The 8,743-nt window shown below is 47.2% G+C and overlaps 1 protein-coding gene across 1 annotated transcript in view; it reads left to right on the top strand.

The window, feature by feature from the left end:
- Positions 1-832: 832 nt before the first annotated feature.
- PHLDB1 (pleckstrin homology like domain family B member 1) overlaps positions 833-8,743 on the top strand; it is a 258,964-nt gene continuing 251,053 nt past the window's right edge. The window contains exon 1 of the mRNA XM_053691324.1: positions 833-935. The gene's annotated coding sequence lies outside the window, so the exon portion shown is untranslated. The remainder of the gene's footprint in view (positions 936-8,743) is intronic.

Here is an 8,743-nt window from a genome sequence, read left to right as displayed (position 1 = left end):
AAATGCAGAAGCATTGTTGCTAATTGACATATGATACAAACATGCTTACGTTTAAAATTGAAATGCTTTAATGCACATGTATATTTTGACCGTTCTATCCATTTAAACAGTATATATTACAATCTGAAAATGTTAACTGGCCCTTTAATTTCTCTATTCCATAATTCCCTGGTCTCTCCTGCCCCCTTTCCCTGCAATGTTGGATTTTAAAACTCATCCCATTTCTCTTCCACATAACTTGACTTTTAAACTGTCTTCAAAGCTTTCAGTTTAATAAAATTCCCCATCAACATTAAATATTATTAAACACAGACTGTTACTTTTTGGTGCAACAGATGTGTTTGCATTTGTTTTGCCATCACAACACACTTGTTATTTTAGAAGCTGCCTAGTCATTTCTTATTAATGCCACCCTATGAAAACAATGTGTACACATTTGTTACACTATTTTGTTATTACATGAATACAATATTTAAATAAGTGGTTTAAGATTACTTTATTATCAAATCAGCCATCTCAGAATAGTTTTATTATTTCTGAATAGTTTGCAAGGTTTATAAACCAGTGAGATGGAGTGTTCCATAAACAGTGCACCCCCCCCCCCCATTATATTTGGGATAGTCAATAGATTATTTGCTGCCATGGAAGTGGGAACTTTTGCTGCAAATAGTGTTTATTCTGGTGCTGCACAATAAACTAGTTCTTGTTCTAGATGCCTTGCAGGGGGATGGGGCAGTCTCTCACACCCCTGTCTGCTTGCTATTGGTAAGAAGAGTACAGCCAGCTGTGGGAAGGACAAGCCCCCCTGCCAGATGGGACAGTGAGTCCTCTGTATACTCACAGCTGCCTGCATCAGCCCATGTAACCCAGTGCAGACGTGGTACTGGGAGGGGGAGCAGAAAGGAGAGGCTGAGGGGCTGCGCCCAGCTCAGGAGGTAAGTGGATCTGCATCCTGGGGGACAATCTGATTATACAAGGGGTACAAAATCATGTGAGGGGAGCCAGGTACTTCTGACTGCTCTGGGTGTGCTTTATGTAGATAACAGTACTGAGTAGCAAAAGTAGTTACTGCTACTGTGTACATATGTGCAGTAGTGTTTTTAGCTACACATTTAATAATCTTACTAATAAAGTCATTTGAATCTGTATTCTGACACTGAGACAGTGCTGTACATAAGTAATGGTTTAAAATGTTATAAACGTAAACTTGGTACTGCTGCAGTGTGCTGTACCTGTACCGTATATACATGTCCTGGTATATTAGTGAGTGAGGGACAGGCTGGTACTGCTTCTGTCTGTGCTGTACCTGTGCTGTGTATATATGTCATGGTGTATCAGTGTGTGAGGGGGAGGCTGGTACTGCTTCTGTCTGTGCTGTACCTGTGCTGTGTATATATGTCATGGTGTATCAGTGTGTGAGAGGGAGGCTGCACTGCTTCTGTCTGTGCTGTACCTGTGCTGTGTATACATGTCATGGTGTATCAGTGTGTGAGGTGGAGACTGGCACTGCTGCTGTGTGTGCTGTACCTGTGCTGTGTATACATGTCATGGTGTATCAGTGTGTGAGGTGGAGACTGGCACTGCTGCTGTGTGTGCTGTACCTGTGCTGTGTATACATGTCATGGTGTATCAGTGTGTGAGAGGGAGGCTGCACTGCTTCTGTCTGTGCTGTACCTGTGCTGTGTATACATGTCATGGTGTATCAGTGTGTGAGAGGGAGGCTGGCACTGCTGCTGTGTGTGCTGTACCTGTGCTGTGTATACATGTCATGGTGTATCAGTGTGTGAGAGGGAGGCTGGTACTGCTTCTGTCTGTGCTGTACCTGTGCTGTGTATACATGTCATGGTGTATCAGTGTGTGAGAGGGAGGCTGGCACTGCTGCTGTCTGTGCTGTACCTGTGCTGTGTATATATGTCATGGTGTATCAGTGTGTGAGAGGGAGGCTGGCGCTGCTGCTGTCTGTGCTGTACCTGTGCTGTGTATATATGTCATGGTGTATCCGTGTGTGAGAGGGAGGCTGGCACTGCTGCTGTGTGCTGTACCTGTGCTGTGTATATATGTCATGGTGTATCAGTATGTGAGAGGGAGGCTGGCACTGCTGTGTGTGCTGTACCTGTGCTGTGTATACATGTCATGGTGTATCAGTGTGTGAGGGGGAGGCTGGCACTGCTGCTGTCGGTGCTGTACCTGTGCTGTGTATACATGTCATGTTGTTTCAGTGTGTGAGAGGGAGGCTGGCACTGCTGCTGTCTGTACTGTACCTGTGCTGTGTATACATGTCATGGTGTATCAGTGTGTGAGGGGGAGGGGAGGCTGGCACTGCTGCTGTCTGTGCTGTACCTGTGCTGTACCTGTGCTGTACCTGTGCTGTACCTGTGCTGTGTATATATGTCATGGTGTATCAGTGTGTGAGAGGGAGGCTGGCACTGCTGCTGTCTGTGCTGTACCTGTGCTGTGTATACATGTCATGGTGTATCAGTGTGTGAGAGGGAGGCTGGCACTGCTGCTGTCTGTACTGTACCTGTGCTGTGTATACATGTCATGGTGTATCAGTGTGTGAGGGGGGGGGGCTGGCACTGCTGCTGTCTGTACTGTACCTGTGCTGTGTATATATGTCATGGTGTATCAGTGTGTGAGAGGGAGGCTGGCACTGCTGCTGTCTGTGCTGTACCTGTGCTGTGTATACATGTCATGGTGTATCAGTGTGTGAGAGGGAGGCTGGCACTGCTGCTGTCTGTGCTGTACCTGTGCTGTGTATATATGTCATGGTGTATCAATTTGTGAGGGGGAGGCTGGCACTGCTGCTGTCTGTGCTGTACCTGTGCTGTATATATATGTCATGGTGTATCAGTGTGTGAGAGGGAGGCTGGCACTGCTGCTATCTGTACTGTACCTGTGCTGTGTATACATGTCATGGTGTATCAGTGTGTGAGGGGGAGGCTGGCACTGCTGCTGTCTGTGCTGTACCTGTGCTGTGTATACGTCATGGTGTATTAGTGTGTGAGAAGGAGGCTGGCACTGCTGCTGTCTGTGCTGTACCTGTGCTGTGTATACATGTCATTGTGTATCAGTGTGTGAGCGGGAGGCTGACACTGCTGCTGTGTGTGCTGTACCTGTGCTGTGTATACATGTCATGGTGTATCAGTGTGTGAGAGGGAGGCTGGCACTGCTGCTGTCTGTGCTGTACCTGTGCTGTGTATACATGTCATGGTGTATCAGTGTGTGAGAGGGAGGCTGGCACTGCTGCTGTCTGTGCTGTACCTGTGCTGTGTATACATGTCATGGTGTATCAGTGTGTGAGGGGGGGGGGGGAGGCTGGCACTGCTGCTGTCTGTGCTGTACTTGTGCTGTACCTGTGCTGTGTATATATGTCATGGTGTATCAGTGTGTGAGAGGGAGGCTGGCATTGCTGCTGTCTGTGCTGTACCTGTGCTGTGTATACATGTCATGGTGTATCAGTGTGTGAGGGGGAGGCTGGCACTGCTGCTGTCTGTGCTGTACCTGTGCTGTGTATACATGTCATTTTGCATCAGTGTGTGAGGGTGAGGCTGGCACTGCTGCTGGCTGTGCTTTACCTGTGCTGTGTATACATGTCATGGTGTATCAATGTGTGAGAGGGAGGCTGGCACTGCTGCTATCTGTGCTGTGCTGTGTATACATGTCATGGTGTATCAGTGTGTGAGGGGGAGGCTGGCACTGCTGCTGTCTGTGCTGTACCTGTGCTGTGTATACGTCATGGTGTATTAGTGTGTGAGCGGGAGGCTGACACTGCTGCTGTGTGTGCTGTACCTGTGCTGTGTATACATGTCATGGTGTATCAGTGTGTGAGGGGGAGGCTGGTACTGCTTCTGTCTGTGCTGTACCTGTGCTGTGTATACATGTCATGGTGTATCAGTGTGTGAGAGGGAGGCTGGCACTGCTGCTGTCTGTGCTGTACCTGTGCTGTGTATACATGTCATGGTGTATCAGTGTGTGAGGGGGAGGCTAGCACTGCTGCTGTCTGTGCTGTACCTGTGCTGTGTATACATGTCATAGTGTATCAGTGTGTAAGAGGGAGGCTGGCACTGCTGTCTGTGCTGTACCTGTGCTGTGTATACATGTCCTGGTGTATTAGTGAGTGAGGGGCAGGCAGGTACTGCTGCTGTCTGTGCTGTACCTGTGCTGTGTATACATGTCATGGTGTATCAGTGTGTGAGGGGGAGGCTGGCACTGCTGCTGTGTGTGCTTGTGCTGTGTATACATGTCATAGTATATCAGTGTGTGAGGGGGAGGCTGGCACTGCTGCTGTCTGTGCTGTACCTGTGCTGTGTATACATGTCATGGTGTATCAGTATGTGAGGGGAAGGCTGGCACTGCTGCTGTGTGTGCTGTACCTGTGCTGTGTATACATGTCATGGTGTATCAGTATGTGAGGGGAAGGCTGGCACTGCTGCTGTGTGTGCTGTACCTGTGCTGTGTATACATGTCATGGTGTATCAGTGTGTGAGGGGAGGCTGGCACTGCTGCTGTCTGTGCTGTACCTGTGCTGTGTATACATGTCATGGTGTATCAGTGTGTGAGAGGGAGGCTGGTACTGCTGCTGTCTGTGCCGTACCTGTGCTGTGTATACATGTCATGGTGTATCAGTGTGTGAGGGGGAGGCTGGCACTGCTGCTGTCTGTGCTGTACCTGTGCTGTGTATACATGTCATGGTGTATCAGTGTGTGAGAGGGAGGCTGGCACTGCTGCTGTGTTTGCTGTGCCTGTGCTGTGTATACATGTCATGGTGTATCAGTGTGTGAGGGGAGGCTGGCACTGCTGCTGTGTGTGCTGTGCCTGTGCTGTGTATACATGTCATGGTGTATTAGTGTGTGAGGGGGAGGCTGGCACTGCTGTCTGTGCTGTGCCTGTGCTGTGTATAAATATCATGGTGTATCAGTGTGTGAGAGGGAGGCTGGCACTGCTGCTGTGTGTGCTGTACCTGTGCTGTGTATACATCATGGTGTATCAGTGTGTGAGAAGGAGGCTGGCACTGCTACTGTGTGTGCTGTACCTGTGCTGTGTATACATGTCATGGTGTATTAGTGTGTGAGGGAGCCGCTGGCACTGCTGTGTGTGCTGTACCTGTGCTGTGTATACATGTCATGGTGTATCAGTGTGTGAGAGGGAGGCTGGCACTGCTGCTGTCTGTGCTGTACCTGTGCTGTGTATACATGTCATGGTGTATCAGTGTGTGAGGGGGAGGCTGGCACTGCTGCTGTCTGTGCTGTACCTGTGCTGTGTATACATGTCATGGTGTATCAGTGTGTGAGGGGGAGGCTGACACTGCTGCTGTGTGTGCTGTACCTGTGCTGTGTATACATGTCATAGTGTATCAGTGTGTGAGAGGGAGACTGGCACTGCTGCTGTCTGTGCTGTACCTGTGCTGTGTATACATCATGGTGTATCAGTGTGTGAGGGGGAGGCTGGCACTGCTGCTGTCTGTGCTGTGTAAACATGTCATGGTGTATCAGTGTGTGAGGGGTAGGCTAGCACTGCTGCTGTCTGTGCTGTACCTGTGCTGTGTATACATGTCATGGTGTATCAGTGTGTGAGAGGGAGACTGGCACTGCTGCTGTCTGTGCTGTACCAGTGCTGTGTATAAATGTCATGGTGTATCAGTGTGTGATAGGGAGGCTGGCACTGCTGCTGTGTGTGCTGTACCTGTGCTGTTTATATATGTCATGGTGTATCAGTGTGTGAGAGGGAGGCTGGCACTGCTGCTGTCTGTGCTGTACCTGTGCTGTGTATACATGTCATTGTGTATCAGTGTGTGAGGGTGAGGCTGGCACTGCTGCTGTCTGTGCTGTACCTGTGCTGTGTATTCATGTCATGGTGTATCAGTGTGTGAGGGGGAGGCTGGCACTGCTGCTGTCTGTGCTGTACCTGTGCTGTGTATACATGTCATTGTGCATCAGTGTGTGAGGGTGAGGCTGGCACTGCTGCTGGCTGTGCTTTACTTGTGCTGTGTATACATGTCATGGTGTATCAGTGTGTGAGGGGGAGGTTGGCACTGTTGCTGTCTGTGCTGTACCTGTGCTGTGTATACATGTCATGGTGTATCAGTGTCTGTGCTGTGTATACATGTCATGGACTCATGGTGTATCAGTGTATGTGCTGTACCTGTGCTTTGTATACATGTCATGGTGTATCAGTGTCTGTGCTGTGTATACATGTCATGGTGTATCAGTGTGTGAGAGGGAGGCTGGTACTGCTGCTGTCTGTGCCGTACCTGTGCTGTGTATACATGTCATGGTGTATCAGTGTGTGAGGGGGAGGCTGGCACTGCTGCTGTCTGTGCTGTACCTGTGCTGTGTATACATGTGATGGTGTATCAGTGTGTGAGAGGGAGGCTGGCACTGCTGCTGTGTGTGCTGTACCTGTGCTTTGTATACATGTCATGGTGTATCAGTGTCTGTGCTGTGTATACATGTCATTGTGTATCAGTGTGTGAGGGGGAGGCTGGCACTGCTGCTGTCTGTGCAGTACCTGTGCTGTGTATACATGTCATGGTGTATCAGTGTGTGAGGGGGAGGCTGACACTGCTGCTGCCTGTGCTGTACCTGTGCTGGGTAAACATGTCATGGCATAATAGTGCACATGTGCATTTATGTGACCCTCTTCCTCCACACATGAGAACATAGTTAAATTAGTGGTTACATGGATCAGTCTGTCAGTGCTGGTAGCAGAGGGAAAGGATTGTGTCTCATGGCTGCAGTTATTCTTGGTGTTTTGCACCTGCTAAAGGAACAGCATAATCCAAATAAAACTTTCATGATTCAGATACAGTAAGCAACATTAAACAACTTTCCAATTTACTTCAAATATCTATTTTGCTTTTTCTCTTGGTATCCTTTGTTGAAATCATACCTAGGTAGGCACAGGAGCAGCAATCCACTACTGGGAGCTAGCTGCTGATTGATCAATGCACATATATTCCTCTTGTCATTGGCAAACTCAAAGTATTTAGATAGCTCCAAGTAGTACATTAATGCTCATTCAACAAAGGATACCAAGAGAATTAAGTAACATTTTGAGTTCCAGGCCCCTATAAATCAAGGACACTTTATATCTAAATATCATGTGACAGTTTTACTTTACATCAGTGATACTGATAGATATTGCTAAGCTAGTGAGAAATATAACCTGATATTAGTTGGAGGGTGATTAATTCCTACGTGCACCCCTAATCCTGCATTATTTTCAGTACATCCCTCTTCCCTAATTCTCCATCCATGACCATCTTCTTTCCCTATTCTGACCTTTACCCCTTCCTCATGCCCCCCTCCTACCACTGACTCCCACCCTCCTTTCTCTTTCTTTTTCTACCCTCCACCTACCTATATACTCTGTGCATATCCCTTGATTCCAAATGTCCCTGATGCATCCTGTTACCTTCTAATATTCCTTTTTCTACTCCTTCCTGTGATCGCTACAACAAGCACCTGCTATATCTCCCTCACATGTACCATTACCATGCTCTGTTCCTCCCCTCTCCATGCTCACACTTCCTATCCATCTTATAACCCATGAACTTTGTCTCTGTCCCCACTTCATGGCCCCTCCCCTATCTGTGGTCCTACCCCCCCCCCTCATTGCACCTCTCCTTTATACCCCCATGCTGCAAATCTATCTTCCCTTTCTATGTTCCTCCTAATTTTCTCCTTTATTCTTCATTTTCTCCTTGTACCATCTTTAGCTTTTCCTTTTCTCATATCTGCCTCTCCCTTTTATATAAAGACTTCCCAATTGCTCTCTCTTCTTACTCGCCATCTGAATTTCTTTCTTTCTTTCTTTCTTTCTTTCTTTCTTTCTTTCTTTCTTTTCTTTTCTTTTCTTTCTTTCCTTTCCACACTGTTCTTTCTCCCATCTCCTCCCTTCTTCCCACGCTGGCACCACCATATAATCTGCGTTGAACAAAAATTCCTGGCATTTCTAAGATTTTCTGATTACATTTGCAGCAGTCATAGACCTGAAAGAAAGAGAGAGAAAAGGAGGGGTAGACAGACAGTGGGGGAAGAGGTAGAGCCTGTCCTGATAATGTACAGAAAGTCATCCTGTAATTCAGTGTTTTTCAACCAGTGTGCCGTGGCACACTAGTGTGCCGTGAGAGATCCTCAGGTGTGCCACGGCAGACTGACAACAGTGTGACATATTTTTTAAACTTTGCTTGTTTTTACTCCCAGTGCAGGGGTAGTTTGTAGGAGGCATGGCATAACAGCACAATACATACAGTATGTGTGTGCTTGTGTGTATGTGTATATATATATATATGCTGTATTAGGCTACAATGTGTGATTTTTTTTTAATTTTGGGATGGTGGTGTGCCACAGGATTTTATAATGTAAAAAAGTGTGCCACGGCAAAAAAAAGGTTAAAAATCACTGCTGTAATTGATGCTAAACAAGGAATGGCTGTGCATTCTCTGAGCCTGTCCTGATAACATCCAGTCACAAGGCCACGTAACTCCTGATTATGTACAGATGACAGGTTAACCTAGATTAGATAGTCACCCTGCATTGTCTGATTCTGTACTGATAATGCCCCTTAAGAAGGCCAGCTTAAACAATGGTTGCCAAGTGTCCAGTATTTAACCAGACAGTCCAGTATAAAAACATAAAAACATAGTTTAAAATAATTTGTGAAAACACTTATTCGCAGAAAAGGTGGTTAATTCATGGAATAAACTTCCATAAGAGGTGGTAATGACAAACACTGTGGTGAA

Source organism: Bombina bombina, chromosome 8 (assembly GCF_027579735.1).
Source record: "Bombina bombina isolate aBomBom1 chromosome 8, aBomBom1.pri, whole genome shotgun sequence".
NCBI lineage: Eukaryota > Metazoa > Chordata > Amphibia > Anura > Bombinatoridae > Bombina > Bombina bombina.
This window is presented reverse-complemented; position numbering and strand designations above follow the sequence as displayed.